The sequence below is a fragment of the Tachysurus fulvidraco genome, chromosome 19 (genome assembly GCF_022655615.1).
Source record: "Tachysurus fulvidraco isolate hzauxx_2018 chromosome 19, HZAU_PFXX_2.0, whole genome shotgun sequence".
Taxonomy (NCBI): domain Eukaryota; kingdom Metazoa; phylum Chordata; class Actinopteri; order Siluriformes; family Bagridae; genus Tachysurus; species Tachysurus fulvidraco.
This window is the reverse complement of record NC_062536.1, coordinates 20,902,113-20,924,612: the sequence shown is the minus strand read 5'-3', so window position 1 is coordinate 20,924,612 and position 22,500 is coordinate 20,902,113. Positions and strand designations below refer to the sequence as shown.

General features: G+C 36.6%; 3 protein-coding genes and 1 long non-coding RNA gene across 7 annotated transcripts in view; 3 read left to right on the top strand and 1 right to left on the bottom strand.

Moving 5' to 3' along the window:
• LOC113656948 (scavenger receptor cysteine-rich type 1 protein M130-like) overlaps positions 1–22,500 on the top strand; it is a 158,567-nt gene that overhangs the window by 9,963 nt on the left and 126,104 nt on the right. The window lies entirely within an intron of this gene.
• The window catches only part of LOC125139577 (scavenger receptor cysteine-rich type 1 protein M130-like), a 257,256-nt gene that overhangs the window by 120,401 nt on the left and 114,355 nt on the right, over positions 1–22,500 (bottom strand). The window lies entirely within an intron of this gene.
• The window catches only part of LOC113650187 (B-cell receptor CD22-like), a 1,781,460-nt gene that overhangs the window by 1,673,851 nt on the left and 85,109 nt on the right, over positions 1–22,500 (top strand). The gene's annotated exons all lie outside the window — the stretch shown is intronic.
• LOC125139601 lies at positions 8,941–11,074 on the top strand. The gene is made up of 3 exons (XR_007138631.1): positions 8,941–9,033; positions 10,357–10,425; positions 10,942–11,074. It is a non-coding gene; the product is annotated as an uncharacterized LOC125139601 (long non-coding RNA).

The following is a 22,500-nucleotide window of genomic DNA, read 5'->3' as shown; positions in this document are numbered from 1 at the left end:
ATTATCTATGATACAGAACATAAACATCAGATCACAGTTTTTATAACAAATCACCATTCAGTCAGATTAAAGAAACTGATGTGATAAATGTCCTCTATTCTCTTCATTTATGGTTTAAATATCAGAGAAATCCTACATAGTGCATCGTTTATGTATTATAAGTTGTTACAAAACAATGACTGTATTAATACAATATAAAGGGTGTATTAAAGAAGTAAATGTGTTTATTTTACAGAATATGATGACGTGGAGGAGAAATCTCAGGACAAGGACCATGTGACTGAGACACGTCTCCAAAGGCCTTTTCTCAGGAAATTACATTTCAACTTTTATAAACACAAAAAATGACTTTATTATACTTCTAATAATTTCATTCATTCTGAACCATGTTCATTTTCTCACCTTGTTATTAGTAAATAAATTAGGGAGAGTTAAATCACCTCCATTATTACTTAACAAATGCTTCCAGCTTTCCTTTTACAACACATTTAGTGCTATAAGTCATAGTGAGCTTAAATATCACTGACACACCACACCTCATTTATCACCAGTTTATTCCATCAAAATCACTTTAATGTTCATTACAATCTTTTGATGAAACAACTGATCTTATCGTTCATGTTGATCTGAAACTTGTGAATCTGTTATTCAGTGTTTTTAGAAATGTGTTAATTACATTCCACTTTCCAGAAGAAACCTTGTTTATTACAATATGTTAAAACTTGTTACGAGCCAGAAATATGGAACTGTCTTAAATAGATAAACATTTTTCATTCAATATGTTCAGGTTGTTGTTTTATATTTTAAGATCTAAATCAATATTCTGTGTTTTTTCCTGTTGATGTTCTATACGTCTCCTCATAATATATATAATCAGGGCTGCAGGAAGATGTTTTACATTGTGGGAGCTGGAATTTTAAGCAGGTTCATGTGACATGTGCTATTACATCACACCTGAATGATAATAAAATCATTTTCTCAGAATGAGTGCAGATTACAATATTTATTCCACAGTGTGGATGAATTGTGAAATTAAAAGGTGTTGATTAATTTCCTACAACAGCACGGCTCTGACAATAGTTATGACTTCAACATAAATGATTAGTTTATATTAATGTGCTCGTTCTAATACGTTATCTTTCCTACAGTAACGTCGTTCACAGGGACTTGTATGATGCACGTTACTCGTTATCTAAACCTAAAATAAACTGATTTAAAACATGTAATATAACAAAGAACAGCTTATAATCATTGATGGTGATGTTTCCTGATTGGAGACGTTTATTTAACATTTATGGAAGGAGTCTCGAGTATCAGCTCTTTGTAACATTATTTTAGCAGCTGCAGTTAAAGTAATCCTGAAAGTAGCACTATCAGCAGCCCTACTTCCTGTCTCCTTGTATATAATGGGTAATGACAAGAAATTAGAATATTTTGTCTAAATAAACAATATGCAATCAAATGTAACATTTTCCTTTCCATACTTAGTAAATATTGTGTCTTATGCAGAGTTTTATTTACATTTTTAATAAATTTTTTTATGTAATTTTTCTTAAACAAGGAATTAAGTAAAAGTTATTTTATAATATAATGTGATGATGTGATTTGATGTGACTCTTGTAGTGATGAATCTGTGTTCAGTGACATTATAGAACATATAACTCAGTAAAAATATATTCTGATCAGAAGGTTGTGAGTTCAAATCTCAGCACCACCGTGAGTGCAACCCTCGATAACTCACCTGTATAAAATCTTCTTCATCCTAATGAAAAAATTCCAACACACACACACACACACACACACACACACACACACACACACACACACACACACACACACACACACAGCTGTTCTCTCTCTCTCCTAACTCTTTGATATACAGATTTATAGAAATATACACAGGTATAAAGTGTTTAGCTGCACACCCAGCCAGTTACTGTCATGGTTTATGTAGACTCACCCTCCATAATATTACATAAATGAAATCCCTGTTAAAAAAACACAGATATGTAATTCTAATATAAAGTGCATCTAACTGATTTGCACTCTTGGAAACTATTATTTTATTATTATTATTATTTTTTTATTATTATAATTTATTATAAAATTTGTGTTTATGTTATTAATATTTAGCAAAAATGTGTAAAATTTTGTGACCATATCAGCTTTCATAAAATTTTAAACATGGGATCAAGCAAACATTAAAAAAATATTCAGGAGTTGTGTTTGTATTCAGAAAATATCTATAATTAATCATATCTATAGCTTAATAATATTGTATGAAAATTATATTATTATTATTATTATTATTATTATTATTATTATTACTATTATTATTATTAATACAGCAGCATCCTAACAGCACCCCCAGCAGTTCATGTGAGAGAAAATATTTCACTTAACAGAAATCTCAGTTTGTAAATTCTTTACTGTTATCTTGTGGATACAAACTTGTAATGCTCTTTAAAAAAAAGTTATTATTAAATAATCATTTAAAATTTTTTAGTTTTTATTATCCTGAAGTCCAGAGTAAATGTGTTTTTATTAATTTAAACATTTAATTGGAAATTAAAAATTCTAGAATATATCAAACAATTGTGATGTTACTTAAAATTATTAATAATTAATTCATGAGTGGAGATCTGTATATTTGGCCAAGTTTTGATGTTGATTTTGTTTTATTTCTCTTAAAACAATTTGTTTTTCCGGATGTCCTGAAATATTCACCTTGGTTGATCTCTTATTGTATACCACAGCTTTCAAAAGGTTCTTGTGCCGAGATTTAGTGACATTTTAAATAAATTCTTTATGTATTTTTTTTTAAACAAGTGATTAAATAAAAGTTATTTTATAATATAATGTGATAAAGTAATTTGAGTGAGTGACTCTTGTAGTGATGAATCTGTGTTCAGTGTCATTATAGAACATCTCAGGCAGTAAAAATAAATAAATATTTATATACTGTTCAGAAGGTTGTGAGTTCAAATCTCAGCACCACCCTGAGCTCACCCCTAAACCTTATATAACTGAACTGTATAAAATCTTCATCTTAATGAATAAAAGCCAACACACACACACACACACACACACACACACACACACACACACACACACACACACACACACAACACACAAACACACACACACACGCAAACAAACACACACACACACACACACACACACACACACACACACACACACACACACACACACACACACACACACACACACACACACACAGCTGCTCTCCTTCCTAACTCTCTGATATTCAGATTCTAAGACATACACCCAGGTATAAAGTGTTTAGCTGGACACCCTGTTACTGTCATGGTTTATGTGGACTCTTCCTCCATAACATTATATAAAGTGCATCTAGCTGATTTGCACTCCAAGAAACTATTATTCTTTTCCCAGTTTTATTACTACACTGGTAAAAATGATGTGTTGGATATACTTAAAATATGTATGCACCATTTTTGCATCACACTTTTTAAGTAAACCCAATTTGGAAAAAAATGACTTAAAATTAACAAGAAAACCGTTGTTATATGTACTTAAATTTTTGAGTACACTCAACATTGTTTATTTAAAAAAATATGTAACATGATAGAATCTACTAAGTAATTACAAGTTAAGTTAACTTAAAATTTAAGCTCATTTATGTTAAAAAAAGACAATTAATTGAGTTGAACCAATGTAAAATTTTAACTTATTTATTATCAGCTATTGGTCTGCATTCTACACTGCTGCTTTAATGAGTTAAACACAGAGCACAAATTCCTAGTATGGGTCACCATATGTCACTTAAAATAAATTACACATGCAAATCACACAAAATAAAGCATTTCACTTTGTTTTTTGAAACAGGCTGCAATGTAATGGTGAATGTGTCACATTAACAAATGAAAGTTCACTTCCAACACGACACTTCCTTCATGCTGCCCCCTTTGCAACACTTTCTTGCTCTGAACTAGAAGGAGAAAAAAACAGTTGTATATTTAGTATGAATAGGCAAGACATTGCAGTGTCTTACTAACATAGACCTTTTCAGTAAAAGATTGTATATACTAAAATGACCTAATATTACACGGACCAGGGCGGGAACAGAAATATCTTAATAAAAACGTGCCAACGCGATGCATGGTCATATTCCTCTGAAATAAACAAATTAACCACTAGAACATTCATTCGATGGAGGCACACTGCTTTTAACAGTCACACAATCGCGTGCACACTCGTTCCTCCTTTCATACAATAACTTACTTGTACAAACTAGACTTTCATAAGTATTCAAGTATCACATTTCTAATTGTTGAATCTAAATTCGTAGCAATTTAGAAATTCAATTTAAAAAAGTTTCTTACTTGACCACAAATGCATTAACACAAATAAACTAATGTACCTTAAAACGACAAATTCTTACCTCTTTTCAGCGTCTTTGCCTCTTTGCGTTTCAGAAAATATCTTCACCTAACACTACAAACAAGTGTTTATTAATGTCAAAACCTCAAAATCAAATATTTTGCTTAGTTTATAGAACGTTAAGCTTACCCCTTTCCACCGTCTTCACGTGTGCATCACCAGATGGATCCAGTTTTTCCAGATTTGCATATCACTTGGCTCAGTCATATAATAAAATATTATGTTATAATTACTTAGTTTTGATGCAATTTTAATACTAGTTGATGTGACATGTTTTTTCATTATATTTAGGCATACACTTAGGTTCACCTTGTAACTTATATAATTATGTTACAGACACTATACTGTATATGCTAAGTAGAGGTTGGAAAGTTAAAATTATTTTGTTATTTGTGTTTAGTTTATTTATTTTTATAAGTAATGGTTGTTCAGCCAACGAATCGTTTTTTAGAGTGTATTTAGCACAAAATGCAATATTTTTGTGACCATATCAGCTTTTGTGAAATTCTAAACATGTGATCAAGCAGATATTAAAACACTTCTATAATGACTCATATCTGTAACTTTGTAATATTAGCAGTTTTATCTATAATAATAATAATAATAATAATAATAATAATAATAATAATAATAATAATAATAATAATACAGCAAAATCCTAACAGCGCCCCCAGCAGGTCAAATGAGTGAAAATATTTCACTAAACAGAAATCTCAGTTTGAAAATTCTTTACTGCCATCTTGTGGATACAAAATTGTAATGCTCTTAATAAAAAATTGTAAAATAATCATTTAAAATGATTAATCTTTCTAATCCTGAAGCCTGGAGTAAATGTGTGTTTATTAATTTAAACATTTAATTGGAAAATACTCCAAATTCTAGAATATAGCAAACATTATGTAATATTACTTAAAATTCATTCATTCATTTATTCATTTATTTTCTACCGCTTATCCGAACTTTTCGGGTCACGGGGAGCCTGTACCTATCTCAGGCGTCATCGGGCATCGAGGCAGGATACACCCTGGACGGAGTGCCAACCCATCACAGGGCACACACACACTCTCATTCACTCACACACTCACACACTACGAACAATTTTCCAGAGAATCCAATCAACCTACCATGCATGTCTTTGGACTGGGGGAGGAAACCGGAGTACTCGGAGGAAACCCCTGAGGCACGGGAAGAACATGCAAACTCCACACACACAAGGCAGAGGTGGGAATTGAACCCCAACCCTGAAGGTGTGAGGCGAATGTGCTAACCACTAAGCCACTGTGCCCCCCCCCCCCAAGCTCTCTGCAATTTAGAGGGTGATGGAGATGGAAGCCAGACGAACTCCACATACTTTTATCTTTGTGGATGAAGCTGCATTCCACCTGGCAAAAACACGACACAGGGGAAGAAATGTACTGGGACAGAGAGCGACTGTGGAGGTCCCAGGCCAAAGGGGAGCTAACATCACGATGTGTGCAGCAATGTCCAATGAAGGTTTGCTGTTACACAAACCAAATAAAATAAGAAAAAATTTTATTTATTATTTTAATTTTTATTTATTTATTTTTATAAAAATGTATTTTAAATAAGAAAAGTTCATCAATTATGTAATGCTTCCTGTTGTTAGTGTTTTTTAGGTCAGTGTGTTGTGAATGAAATGTGTGTTTTCTGAATGAGAATTGTTGCCAGTGTTTGTTGGTCTGAGTGAGTTCTGTAGGTGAGATTAACTGTTTTGCACACATTCATGCTGGTAATGCTGACTGTGTGAAGAGTTTTGAAAATGTGGTTTCAGTATTGAACAATGCTTGTTAGCAGCTGAAATAAACTGTAAGAATCAAAATGCAGCTTGTTATATTAAAAATAAAGCGTCAACTCCTTTTACCTGCAAATGATGATCTATTTTATCGTATAAACTTATTTCTTATGTTAAAAACTGACCTGTGTTCATATGTTAGTCCATGAGTGAGAGTGAGTGAGTGAGTGAGTGAGTGAGTGAGTGAGTGAGTGAGTGAGTATTGTATGTTGTGTTATTATTTTTACAGAGAATGTGAAGCAATATTAAAAAAAAAAATTTATATAAATACAAATATGAGTTATTATGATGTTATTTTAATGTTCAGAACACAATAAAATCATTTAATTAGTTTTTGTAAAAGAGTGAAATCTTGTTATAAGTCTTATAAATTTATTTTAGTTTACTCTCTGTTTCTGTTGTGTGTGTGTGTGTGTGTGTGTGTGTGTGTGTGTGTGTGTGTGTGTGTGTGTGTGTGTGTGCATTAGTTTGTGTGAATGTGTGTATGTGTGTGCATTTGTGTGTGTGTGTGTGTGTGTGTGTGAATGTGTGTGTCTGTGTGTGCATTTGTGTGTGTCTTTGTGTGTGCATTAGTGTGTGTGTGTGTGTGTGTGTGTGTGTGTGTGTGCATTAGTTTTTGTGAATGTGTGTGTCTGTGTGTGCATTTGTGTGTCTTTGTGTGTGTGTGTGTGTGTGTGTGTGTGTGTGTGTGTGTGTGTGTGTGCGCATTAGTGTGTGTGTGTGTGTGTGTGTGTGTGTGTGTGTGTGTGTGTGTGTACATTAGCGTTTGTGTCTGTGTGTGAATTAGTGTGTGTGTGTGTGTTTGTGTGTGCGTGTCTGTGTGTGTGTGTGTACATCATACGGGTTTTGAAGGAAATGAAGCTGAATTGTAGTTTGTGCTAAAGGAGGTATGGTGTGTTTGTTGAGACAGGTGTTTAAACTCAGGTAAGCAGTGTGAGGTTTAAATGATCAGTCACAGGAAAAAGCAATAAGACAAACATGAGGAACATCTGACAACAACATAAGATTAACATGAATGAGCCTGATGAGTTTCTGTACTTGTAGCAGGAACATCTGGTGCTGAGGGTCAAGGTACAAATACACACTAGTAAATAGTCTCGTCTTAGACGATGACAAGACTGCACCACTGTCCAAAACGCTGACTAAGACTAAATTAACATGCATTATTGTTGACGAAAAAAGACGAGACGAAAATGTTTTGTATAAAATAAAAACTAAGATAAAATCTCTCTTCATTTTCGTCTACAATTGTCTCTGTTTTTTCATCAGCTGTTACGCCTTTAAAATATTCAGGACGAGTTCGCGGCTTCGCGCTGTTGCTCGTTACAGGTCTCATACGCCTGTGGCTGCAACACGACACTGCTGAACAATTGTATTGCTTCCGCTAAAGAAAATAGTGCGCTCCGTCTCTACGGTTAGAATCCTGTGTGTCCATGGCAACGCTCTGTTTTTCATGGTAACGTTGTGTTATAGTTAGTAATCCTGAGCGCAAGTCCACCGTCTAGGCGGCTTTTTGTGTTAAATGATATTTCCTGTTTAAACGTGTTCTCAACTTCTCACTGATACTTTTGTGATTCGGAGTTTTGACAAGTTTTATAGCCTTGATATTGTTTCTTATTCAAAAGTGGTGACAGAAAAAACTTTTTACCCCCAACCTGAAACCTCTTCCCCTGTCACTATCACATCATAATCAACATTAATAATTAGGCTTAAAAGCTAATGTATATGTAAGTAATCAAGTTTAATAATTACATGTAATATTGCTCCGAATATCATCTGTAATGGTGTGTGTAATACCATGTATAACTTGTATTAAGTTGGTCATTTATATAGATGTGTGTGTATGTATATATATACTGTACACCTACAGTTTTGACCTTAGGCTTTTCATTAATCAGCATTAATGTGTTATTTAAAAAAAAAGACTACAATTTTTTTGACTGGAACTAGACTAAAATTGAAAGACTTTTAGTAGACTAAAACTTGACTAAGGTACCTTGAGTTTTCATTTGACTAAAACTAGACTAAAATGACGAGACTTGAAATGACTAAAACTTGACTAACAGAAAAAGAATGACTAAATATGACTAAAACTAACAAGGACATTTGGCCCAAGACTAAGAGTAAGACTAAAATAAAAATAGGTGACGAAATTAACACACACACACACACACACACACACACACACACACACACACACACACACACACACACACACACACACAAACAATCAGACATGACACAAGGGAGGAAATTGGCATCACATGAGGGAACAACATTACAAAATAGAAAAAGGGACTCTGAGCTTCTCTCATGACTCCATTTGTAAATCAATGGTCCGAGTTTGGAGACTGTAACTGATGTCTAGTGTTAAAAGTGTTAGTGTAAATGAAAATGAATTTAATTAAAGCCCTTGTCCTATAGGGGGCAGCACTGCCTCAGTCAGAATGTTTAAATGTTTATAATTTTATTCACTGTACAATGTAATTAAACACTGAAACACAAATAAAACAGATAAATAAAAAGTAAACAGAATAAACAGAATAAATAGTAGCTGAGTTTTATAAATGTTGTAAAATTGGCTCTAGATAAAGGAGACTGTCAAATGACAGAAATCTCAGAAACTGTAAGTATACAGACAAACTAAGGAAGTTGTGTGTGTGATTATGGGTGTGTTTGTGGGAGTGTGTAAGTGTGTGTAAGTGTGTGTAAGTGTGTGTAAGTGTGTGTGTAAGAGGAAGATCAGCAGTTTTGTGCTCACACTAATTCTGAGAACTGGACATTCGGAACACATTTAGGTAAGGATCAAACTTTTTTATTCTTACATCAAAAGGCAGAAAAGATGATAAACAGATGAATAAAAAGTAAGAGAAGAACAACAAAGACATGAAAGGATCGAATCTGAATCAGGAAATATGACTGAACAAGTGTGTAGTGTTCTAAAGTATTGTGTGGTGGTGATGCAGTCAGGTGTGTGATGTACTGAACATTGTGTGTGTGTGTGTGTGTGTGTGTGTGTGTGTGTGTGTGTGTGTGTGTGTGTGTGTGTGTGTGTTTGTGTGATTCAGTCTGAGGTGGGACACTTTCAGCTATGACAATGATGACAAAGTAGTAAATATCCAACATGTGTATATTAAAACAGTGCTGTGTCTCAAGTGTTGAAGTTTATAGTAACTACACAATTTGTACACACACTGTATACACACACTGTACACACACTGTACACACACACTATACACACTGTATAAACACAATACACACACATACTGTACTATACAGACACTGTAATATATACACTCTGTATACACACTATATACACACAATACACACACACTGTAATATACTCACACAATATAAACACACTATATACACACATTGTAATAAATAAACACTGTATATAGACACTGTAATATACACACTGTAATATACACACACTGTAATACACACACTGTAATATACACACTGTAATACACACACTGTAATATACAGACACTGTAATACACACACTGTAATATACACACACTGTAATATACACACTGTAATACACACACTGTAATACACACTTACACACTGTAATATACACACACTGTAATATACACACACTGTAATACTCACACTGTAATATACACACACTGTAATATACACACTGTAATATACACACACTGTAATATACACACACTGTAATACACACACTGTAATACACACTTACACACTGTAATATACACACACTGTAATACACACACTGTAATATACACACACTGTAATACACACACTGTAATATACACACTGTAATATACACACACTGTAATACACACACTGTAATATACACACACACTGTAATATACGCACTGTAATATACACACTGTAATACACACACTGTAATATACACACTGTAATATACACACACTGTAATATACACACACTGTAATATAAACACTGTAATATACACACACTGTAATACACACACTGTAATATACACACACTGTAATACACACACTGTAATATACACACACTGTAATATACACACATTGTATACACATGTACTAACCGTGTTATTTTGATTACATGATCTGTACTTTAGTGTCTGAGATTATTTCTCATTATATTTGTCTCTTCTCCAGATGAATCTTTCATGAACAGAGAAATGAACTCAGTGAAGAAGCTCATCATCATTTACTCTCTATTTCAAGGTTTGTGTAGAATCTAATCTAATTTGTGAGATCATGTAAATATGGCTAGATAATCAGTGTGTTACTGTAGTAATGACTTAATGCTGTGTGTTATTGTGTGTGTGTGTGTGTGTGTGTGTGTGTGTGTGTGTGTGTGTGTGTGTGTGTGAGTGTGTGTGTGTGTGTATGTGTGTGTGTGTATGTATGTGTATGTGTGTATGTGTGTGTGTGTGTGTGTGTGAGAGAGAGAGAGAGAGAGAGAGAGAGAGAGAGAGAGAGAGAGAGAGAGTGTGTGTGTGTGTGTGTGTGTGTCTGCTTTCCTGGACAGGTACATTTTCCCTCTCTCCCTCTGTGTATGTATGAGTGTGTGTATGTATGCATGACTGTGTATGTGTGTGTGTATATATGAGTTTGTGTGTGTCGTGTTTGTGTGTGTATGTGTGTGTATGTGTGTGTGTGTACACTGTAATTACACTAATGATGCACTGGAACACATTTCAAACTCATCTCTAATGTGATAGTGTGTGTTTATCTCAGCATCTCCAATCAGACCCTCAATAACACTGTATAAGGAGGATCAGGGGGAGGTGGAGGACCACAATGAGGTGGTGGAGGGAACTTCACTGAGTCTCATTTGCTCTGCTCGATCTCCATGTCCCTTCAAACCCCCTATTATTACATGGAGCAGAGAGATTTAAAGGTCATATTCCATCAAGGTGACAGTTTTATTACCCCTGGCAGCTGCAATGTCAGCTGTTATGACATCTGTTATTAGTGATATGAAATTATTAAAGGTTAAAGGTTATACCTTTTGGTGTGGTAGACATGTCTTGACTCCAAGTCAAGTCAAGACCTCCCACCACCACCCCCTCTCATTTCAGTGCTTGGTTCCCATAGACAGGTGACAAGTAATTAAAACAAGGAGCTATGTTCTTTTTTTTTTTTTTTAAATGGGGTTTTATGACCCCTCAGAGGAAGCAGTGTTGTAAAAACAAGGACTTATGTTTTTGGCTTGTTCCCGTAGACAGGTGACAAGGACCTATGTTCTTTTTTTTTAAATGGTGTTTTATGACCCTCAGAGGAAGCAGTGTTGTAAACAAGGACTTATTTTTTTTTTTTTAAAAAAGGGTTTGTTTTAACCCCATCAGAGGAAGCAGTATTGTAAACAAGTAAATATGTTTGATTGAATAGATAGAGATAGGTACTTAAAACTCGTGTTTGATCCGGGGGGTGTTTTGCGATAGGTCACCCCTCCCCTAAGGCCGGATGGTTTTCAAATCAAGATTATGACACCCTCCTTTGTGTTAGGAGCATCTCTCAGTCTGATCGTTAGTCAATGGGGGTGCTATCTATAACGTCACACACGCGCATCCTGACCAAACGCGCGTGAGAAGAAAAGTTGATCCTGTTTTGTGTAGAGAATTCTCCATCAGTCTACCAGAGAGTGTAGAAGCTCTGAGAGAACTCTGTGTTCTCATACCCTGCAGTTTTCAGATTACAGAACAATATGACGTAGAGCTTCGGGGAGCTCCTACAGGAATCTGGTTAAAAGATGGCATTAATACTGAGAATAACAAAGTCTTTAACTCTAAAGAAGCTACAGAGAACAAGATTAAAGGTGAAATTATAGGAGATCTCCTCATGAAGAACTGCACCACCATCTTCTACAACATCAGGGAGAGTGACAGAGGAACATATTACTTTAGATTAGAGGCTATGGGACGTCTAAAAAACACTTATACAACATCAGTATCAGTAAGAGTTCGAGGTGAGTACTGCAGCAGTGTGTGTGTGTGTGTGTGTGTGTGTGTGTGTGTGTGTGTGTATGTATGTGTGTGTGTGGGTGTGTGTATGTGAGTGGGTGTGTGTGTGTGTGTGAGTGTGTGTGTGTGTGTGTGTGTGAGTGAGTGAGTGTGTGTGTGTGTGTGTGTGTGAGTGTGTGTGTGTGTGTGTGTGTGTGTGTGTGTGTGTGTGTGTGTGTGTGTGTGTGTGTGTGTGTGTGTGTGTTTGTGTGTGTATGTGTGTGTGTGTGTGTGTGTGTGTGTGTGTGTGTGTGTGTGTGTGTGTGTGTGTGTGTATGTACACTGTAATTACACTAATGATGCACTGGAACACATTTCAAACTCATCTCTAATGTGATAGTGTGTGTTTATCTCAGAATCTCCAATCAGACCCTCAATAACACTGTATAAGGAGGATCAGGGGGAGGTGGAGGACCACAATGAGGTGGTGGAGGGAACTTCACTGAGTCTCATTTGCTCTGCTCCAGCTGCTCCATGTCTCTTAAAGCCTCCCACTTTGACATGGAGCTTCCTGCCTGAGGGGAGAAGACAGGAGCAGAACCACAACACCAGCTTCAGCTCCTCAACGCTGAACTTCAACGTTACTCACCTGCATCATGGACTCGATTTCACCTGCACTGCCACCTACCAGCTCCAGAACCTTAACAATTCAGTACAGAGCTCTCGTACTCTACATGTTCTGTGTAAGGGTTTAATCTTAATCAAGTCACATTCAGTAGACCTTTAATGATTTATGGAGTCTCCTAAATCCTGTTCCTCCTCCTTCAGATGGTCCTAGAAACACATCAGTATCAGTGTCTCCATCTGATTCAGTACTTTTGGGCAGTTCAGTGTTTCTGAGTTGTAGCAGTCCAGGCAGCATCCGGAACAGATGCCCAAGCCAGCTCAGCTGACTCCTCTGGTGCCATGTGTACTGATGGACACCCTTATGCTTGAACATGGTGTTTCTTATGGACAAACTGTGACTAGCACAGAAGTCCAATAACAGAACACCACTCGGGTTCAGGTCTTGGGGGCCGTTCCTCCCAATCACGCCCCTCCAGGTGTCACTGTCGCTGCCCACGTGAGCGTTGAAGTCCCCCAGTAGAACGACGGAGTCCCCGGTCAGAGCACTTTCTAGCACCCCTCCCAGAGACGCCAAGAAGGTCGGGTACTCTACGCTGCCATTTGGCCCATAAGCACAAATAACAGTGAGAGACCTCTCCCCGACCCGAAGGTGCAAAGAAACGATCCTCTCGTTCACCGGGGTGAACTCCAACACACGGCTACTGAGCTGGGGGGCTATGAGCAAGCCCGCACCAGCCAACCGCCTCTCACCACGGGCAACTCCAGAGTAATAGAGAGTCCAGCCTCTCTCGAGGAGTTGGGTTCCAGAGCCCAAGCTGTGCATGGAGGCGAGCTCAACTATCTCTAGTCGGTATCTCTCAACCTCCCGCACCAGCTCAGGCTCCTTCCCCCCCAGCGAGATGACATGACTTGTCCCTAGAGCCAGATTCCTGTCATGTTAATAATATATATGACATTTGTCCAGACAATATTATGTGTGTTGCTAATAAAATGCAAAAAAATTACTAGCAGTTTATTTTACATTTTTAATTCTGAGTTAATTCTCATTGAATTCCATTCTCTGTGTTTAATTTTTTGTGTTCAGTTGTAGATGTTCCCTCTGTGCTGATTGGTGCTGCTGCTGGAGCTTCAGTAATGATGATACTGTGTGGTATATTCCTGTGGTTAACAGTTCTGTGATCACCGTGCCGTCCACACGCCACCACAGCTAGGAGATGAGGCTGCATCAACTTCATTGTAACTTTTAAGCATTAAATCCTCTAAATACATGGTCATGTTATACATTGTTTGAAAGCTTAGACTCTCAGGATTTTACTAATCCCACAACACAAAGCATAATATGATTTATAGCAGTCATAAAAATGTAATAAATTTGATAGTCATCTGAACTAGGTGGCGCTAGTTCAGTTTGTTTACTTACCATTAAACTCTTCCCTTTCGTCACTGGCGTAATATTTTCCAAAACAAATATTTTTCAGAAATCCGCAAGTGTCCAAGAAAATTGAATATTCAAGCCTTTTAACCAAAACGCTTTGCTCGCCTCACAATAATTATGTTTCTGACGGGAAACTGTAAACAGTAGTTCACTTCCGTCCATTCTTTTGGCTCTCACTTCTCATTGGAGGCTTATAAAACTACAGTTTATTCAGATTTGTCGTCCAGAGTCGAACGAATCAAACAAGCCCTCTCATGAGCCACTCGTTGCCCGTGGTGCAGAGATAGACAGCTAAGAAGCCAATGATGGCTCTCCATTCTATTTGGAACACCCTCCTTTTGATTGACAATTGTTCCCTCCAGTAGCAATTTCATGATCTGTTACCTTTACAGCTCTTCCAAAATTTAATGTTGGCTTGTCAGAGCAAGTATTCCCAAAGGCCGGTATGCTAGGGTGCCAATACTTTTGAAGAATACCCAAACACACACACACATAAGCACACACTCACTAACACACACACTCACACACACACACACACATACACACACACGCACACACACAATCACTCACTAACACACACACACATGCACAAACACTCACACACACAAACACTCACTAACACACACACACACACACACACACACATATACACACACACACATATACACACACACACATACACAAACACACACAAACATGCAGACCCGAATACCTGTGTCGCAATTCACCTTATTGTGCTGAGTGTTTCGATATATCACGTCAATGTTGTGGAACTTTTTTGATTTTGCATATACTGGAGGCTGTGGGAAAACTGAAAGGCCAGTCGGTCCACCAATTTAAATCTATGTCCAGAGTATCACCCTACAGAAGCTGGCTGAGTTTGAGTTAGATAGCTAGAAAGCTTGCTCTAAACATCTACCTCTAATCTACCGAAACCTCTAAACATTATAATGGGTGTCTATGGCAAAAAAGACTACTTTGAGACCCGGTACTGTGAGTACCAGAACTCTTATCACTTAGAAAAGGAACAGCAACAAACTTCAGACCAGGGTCTACGACATAACCGATCTTGGTGCATGTGACTCAAAAGCCCTAGGAGGAGTTTCTCTGGATACATTTTTGTCTCAGAAGAATAAGCAAAACAGAATTTGTATTTAACAGACGGTGTGAGGACAGATGACCTGAGCACTCAGCTGTATCAGTGGGACTTAAATCCATCTGTATACAGCAGTGATCACATCAGTGTCGATGTTGGAGTAGTGCCGGTGTCTCAGTCATCTTACATGAAACCGTGTCTCTCCCCATAAAACACACGCTTTTATCACATAAAGCTCTAAAGTTCTAATGAAAGGCAGACAGACAGACAGATATAACAGAGACAGAAAGACAGAACTGATTAATTGACCATTTGTTTAATGATCTAATGTTGAATAAATATAAGAAGTTCTTGCTACACGTTCAAAGGATGAGAGAATGAGAGTTTATATGTATTTTAATACAAATGGGGCATTATGTGATCAGCTGAGGGGAGATTTGTGTAGCCTCCATCATCCTGTATGTCTCAGAGGAGGTGATGAGCTGGAGACTCTGTGTGCTGTGGTCCGTGTTAGTGTTTCGTGTCATGTATGTGTTTAGTGTTTAACACATTGTTTAGACTTTGTGTATGTGCTATGATTGTATTTACTCTGTTAAAAACCTCCTGCTTGCTTTGTGCAATTTAAATGGATGAAAGTTAAACATGCTTTTATTGTAGAACATCCCTCAGATGGACTGATGTAGTAATGCACACAAGACATGTCCAGTTGCAGCACAGAGTTATTTCCAATACTAAGTTTTTTGTCTTTGCTATCGTCCCTTTGGGTATAACATGGATATTATGCTACTCTGGATAAGGATTATTGTGTATTATTGCACTACATCATTAAATCTATGTGTGTATGTTCTCCAGGTGAACTTTCCTGAACTCAGAGATAAAATCAGCATCGTTTGTTTTCTGTTTTTTTGTGTGTTTCAGTAATTAATGTGTGACCTAATAATAAATGTGTTAAACTGAATCAGTTTGGTGTCATTCTGTAATGCAGTCGCAGCTCTTACTGGTTCTTAGTCTCGAGACATGTCATTACTAGCTGAAATCGATCCTCTGCCTGCTCACGCCACCATATGCTGGTGACTGCATGAATAACCAACTAAATCAACCAAAATAAACCAAAATGTTCATCAAAAATATTTATTTATTATTTTTTGGTATTCATGTTATGGTTAATTATGTTACCAAATATAACACAACTTAAATAATTAAACTTAAATAAGCCAAATAAATGTAAATTATACATTTATTAAAATCCTCATTAATGTATTTCAATAATGAAGATTTGTTTAAGTGTAATATCACTCCTAAAACCAGTTCATCTCATCAACAGAATAATTTATTGTCATTGTACAATGAAATGAAGACTCACATTTAAAAGGAGCACACATTCAAATTCTAATTAAAGTTTATTTCTTTAGCACTTTTAACAATAGACATTATCTCATTAACAATAGACATTATCTCATTAACAATAGACATTATCCTAAAGCAGCTTTACAGAACATAAACATAAAACAAAAGGTTAATATAAAGATTACTGTAAAACAAAAATTCAAGGATAATATTAGTTATATTTAAATGTGTTAGTATTTAGGGGGAAGTCTTGGCCTAATGGTTAGAGAGTTTGACTCCTAACCCTGAGGTTGTGGGTTTGAGTCTCGGGCCGGCAATACCACGACTGAGATGCCCTTGAGCAAGGCACCGAACCCCCCAAATGCTTCCTTGGTGTTTTGTTACTGATACTGTGTTATTGTGTGTATGTGTGTGTTATTGTGTGTGTGTGGGTGCGCACGTGTGTGTTATTGTGTGTGTGTGCGCACGTGTGTGTTATTGTGTGTATGTGTGTTTGTGTGTCTGTGTGTTATTGTGTGTATGTGTGTATTATTGTGTGTGTGCAAGTGTGTGTTATTGTGTGTGTGTGTGCACGTGTGTGTTATTGTGTGTGTGTTATTGTTTGTGTGTGTGTGTGTGTCTGTGTGTTATTGTTTGTGTGTGTGTTATTGTGTGTTTGCAGCTGTTTTGTGTAGAGAATTCTCCATCAGTCTACCAGAAAGTGTAGAGGCTCTGAGAGGACTCTGTGTTCTCAAGGCCTGCAGTTTTCAGATTGAAGAACAATATGACGTAGACCTCCATGGAGATCCTACAGGAATCTGGTTACAAAGTCTGCACCACCATCTTCTATGATATCAGTGAGACTGACAGAGGAACGTATTTAGATTAGATTAGATTAGATTCAACTTTATTAGAGGCTACGGAAAGTCTAAAAAAAACACTTATAGACCATCAGCATCAGTAAGAGTAACACACACACACACACACACACACACACACACACACACACACACACACACACACACACACACACAACCATTGTGTAAAGTGGGAGTGACAGTTAAAGACTGAGTGACTATAAACACCAGATATTTAAATTCAGATTTATAAACGTGAATTAGATTTATTTATATACAGCCTGGCAAAAAAATCACCACCTAAATTTTAAATAGAAATTAATTAATTAAACATGAATGAATGAATTAAAAGAATGAAACAGGTAAGAGCTTTCCACTGAATTATTACTGCAGTGATTAATATGTTTCAGCTGCTAACAGGTTATTTAATTACGGGTCGAAGTCAAAGTGACCACTAGGGGATGACCCAGAAACAAGCTTCAATTCAACTTTAAAGCATCAAATCCTCCAAAAACACGAAAAAACCTATTTACCTAGTAAAGTTTATACTCTCAATATTTTTTAAGCCCACACACAAAGCACAATATGATTCACAGCCTTCATACAATTAGAAAAAAAATTTGGACAAAACTGACCTAGGTGGCGCTATACCGGTTTTTCCCTTACCTTTAGACGCGTCTCTTTCTTCACTGGGGTAATATATTCCAACACAAATAATCCACAAAAATCCACACAGGTCCAAGGAATTGAAATCTGTAAGCCTTTTAATCCAAAACGCTCTGGTCGCGCCGCAAATAGTCCGTTAGTGTTCTGAAAACTGGAAACAGAAGTGCGCCATCATCTCGTTTTGCCGCTCTAACTTCTCATTGGGATATTCAAAAAGTCTACGTCATTTTTATAGCCCAGGTCCTAACGAATCAAATAAGCCCTCACTTGATCCAATCGGTGCTTGTATGGCAGAGATAGACGGCTGAGAAGCCAATGGTGGCATGACCTTATTTTTGGGAACCCGCCTTTGACTGACAATTACTCCTTCCAATAGCAATGAAATGGGCGGGGACCTATACAGCTGTTTAGCCAATAAGCAGACGATTCCAACGATATGCAACATGCCGTGTGTTCTCTGGCAGTGTCTGCGTGAACTGGATGCGCAGAAGAATTCTTGCGTAATCCCTGACCTTTTGTCCCTCTCACAGCTCAGGGTGTCAAGTTACAGGCCTGTTTTCACACCAGAGTGATAGAGAGAGAGTCTAGGCTTATTTATGGCCTTTCAGACTGAGCCTGCAGCCTTTTATTTCAAAGTTATATAGTAAACAAGTACACAAAAACGCTGCACCCGACGACCAGGGCCGTAGAAAAATATTCATATAAAATCCATTTTTGGGTCTTTTGACTTGAATTTTTTTTTTTGGTGAAAGCCAAGACATGTGGCTATGACTCTCAGTTGTTATTTGGTCCCTAACATGTTCCAGAAAAATAAGATTAATCAGTTTATCAGGTAAACAACCCAGGCGGAAATGAAAACCTGCATTCAAACCCCTGTAACTTTGTGCCAGTAAGGCCTAGAATCAAGCTGACACTAGTTTCTGAAAATGAATTCTCTTCTGAAAGAGAATCTCTTCTTTCCAATTAGACCAGGCTCACCCCTGTTTGTCAAAGTATGTGGGAGCTGTACCACTTTTTGTTGGGTAGGTCATGTAGGCGAAAAACCTGCAAAAGGGTGGGCGAGGCATAAAGGGGTTAAACTAATCTTCTGAACACTATAATTTAGAGTAAATACAAAAAATGAAAAATATTAGAAATGTTACATAAAATAGTTTGTGTAGATTTCCAGGAGAAATACAGCAGATTCTCCAACATACATAGTAAACCTTACCTGTTAATGTCCTTATAAAAATACACTAATTGTACTGGAGTTTCTACAAATTTAATGTTTTGATGTATAAATGTCAAACATTACTCAGCATATCTCCAGGCCAAAGCTGACTGATGCAACTAAATTCATAAATAAAAGAGGAAACAAATATGATTTGAATATGAAAACACGTGTGTGCGAGTGTGTGCGTGTGTGTGTGTGTGTGTGTGTGTGTGTGTGTGCGCATGTGTGTGTAAAGATTGTTGGTAGAGGAGGAAGAGAGGAGAATATATTGTCCCCAGCTGTACAAATGCATATAACAAGTGTGAAGTATTTACAAATGAGTAACTTTTGTTTTTTCAGCAAGGCCTAATGAATTGCTATGCCCAGTGCTTGTGTGTGTGTGTGTGTGTGTGTGTGTGTGTGTGTGTGTGTGTGTGTGTGTGTGTGTGTGTGTGTGTGTAGCATCATTTAGGTAGATCATATTTTGCCCTCTGCTAGGCGAAGGCATATCAAAAGTGTGAAATATTTACAAATGTTTGGCTTTTTTTTTTTCTGGAGGTCTAATGAAATGCAATGCCCAATTTCTGTTTGTGTTTGTGTATTTGTGTGTGCATGTGTGTCTGTGTGTGTGTGGTGTGAGTGTGTGTTTTGGGTGCATGGTTAGTGGACATTTTATGTGTGCTTTTTTGTGTCTGTATGTATGTTCATTGCGCTGAAAATGACCCAAGCCGAACAAAAGCGCGTAGTTTATATTGTTCTGAATACATAGATCAACGAAAATAAACAAAATTAATTTTGCTTGCAAAGTTCATAATTTGGAAAAATCCTGCTAAATATCAGGCAAATATGTGGAGGAAAAGCAAAGTTATGACACATTAAATTCTTCCGGCCGGGTCAAACAGGCCCAGGGACAATATGAAGGTTAAAGTAATTGTACAGAACAAATGCTAAAAACGTTTTTCTGATAAAGACACTTTTACAGAGAAGCTCAGATGAATCCATCTAAATGTCTGATAACTTGAAAACATGCTTCTCTTCAAAATTCTACATGATTTGCTTTGTTCTATAAATGTTTCTCAAGTCACCACAAAACAGAAGAGAAAGTATTACACCAGGTCGTGTGCAGGTCATGATGAACATTGTTCTCTTTTTTATCAGTTACTACACAAAATACTGCAAATGTAGATTGTGGCAGATTCTCTGTGCCTCTATATTCTCTTGTGTGTGTGTGTCTGTGGTTTTAATTGTGAGAGAGAGTGTGTGTGTGTGAGAGACAGACAGACAGGCAGAGAGAGAGAGCGAGAGAGTGTATTAGTGTGTGTGTGTGTGTGTGTGTGTATAGGTATGAGTGTGTGTGTGTCTGTGTGTGTGTGTGTGCGTGCTCATGTGTGTGTAAGATAGTGAGGTAGTGCCTGTGTAAAGTGTGTGTGTGTGTGTGTGTGTGTGTGTGTGTGTGTGTGTGTGTGTATGTATAAGTGTGTACGTTTATGTGTGTGTGTATTTATGTATAAGTGTGTGTGTATATGTGTGTGTGTGTGTGTGTGTGTGTGTGTGTGTGTGTGTGTGTGTGTGTGTGTGTGGATGATGAGCTTCTCTCAGGTAAAAAAGACCAGAGTGTGAGTTTGTCTAACTCCATTAACTGAAAGATATTAGAATTAAAATTAGAAATCAGAAATGACTACATTTGTCCTTTCTGAGACGTGATTATGATGTAGTGTGTAGAAGAATTACAGTAACTCCAGTGTTTTAATGCTGACACATGAGATCTCACCATCAACCTTATCTTACTTTAATCTCCTGAAATCCATCTGATCAAATTTATCAAAGCTTCTTTGGATGAGGATTTTATTGAGTATAAATGTGTTTAAAAACCCAAAACTAACACGTTGTTCTTTTTACAGTAAAGTCTGGGATCAAAGAAAAGGCTGAGTATTATGATGAAGTCATGGTTTTTTACACGTGTACGATGTCATTTTGTATCGTGTCATCAAACACACAGTGTACAAACTGTCACTTCAGTAAACTTTAAATATCTTTAAATATCTGTGTTTTGGTGTAGAGGATGAAGCTGAGAATTATGATGACGCCATTACAGCTGATCAGAAGTCAGTTATACTGACAGGTATGATAATAATGGGACAGTGTGGCATCCACAAGCATCCAAATGATCATTAATGACATTGATGTGGGTTTAATAGCTTTTATCTCTACGTCCTGACAGAGGACGTGTCCGAGAACTATGACGATGCAGTTACCACTGAAACAAACACAAACATCATCACAGGTCAGTTTTTTCATGAAAACGGAAGGAATTTATTTACCTTAAAATGTTATACAGTAAAACTCAAGCTTTGTGGCTTAATTCCATTTTAGTACGCTGTTGAATTCTGTGTTCTGATTGGTCAGTAGGTGTTGATTAATTTTCTATAACAGCAGCTCTGACAGTACTGCAGATGTAAACCACAGGTTTCTATTAATGATCCAATACATTGTGGTTTCTATAGTAACAGCTCATTCACAGGAACTTAAATTCACATTAATTTATATTAAAAATCTGTGTGTTCATCAACATGGTGAAGTTTTCCGTAAGAAAATTATTTTTTATTGTTTTACAGATTATTTAAAAACACTGCTTCATCACACCACCCTGTAACTCAGTATTTTACTGTAACACCAACACACACAGTGGTTCATTATTTATTCATTTATTTGTTTATTAGACAATCCAGAAGTTTATGATGATGTCATCACTGAGGAACAGGATGTAGGAGAGACAGAAGGTGAGCGACTTCCTGTTTATTCTCTAATGTACATACTGTAAGTTCACAGGCAGCAGAGTAAAAGATTAAATTATATATGATTATATTATATATGGTATATAATAAATATCAGCTTTCAGATCAGTTTTTAGGACAAATATAATAGAACATGTATTTATTAAAGAGTTTAGATTAGACCTACTGTAAATATTATCTATGATACAGAACATAAACATCAGATCACTGTTTTTATAACAAATCACCGTTCAGTCAGATTAAAGAAACTGATGTGATAAATGTCCTCTATTCTCTTCATTTATGGTTTAAATATCAGAGAAATCCTACATAGTGCATCGTTTATGTATTATAAGTTGTTACAAAACAATTACTGTATTA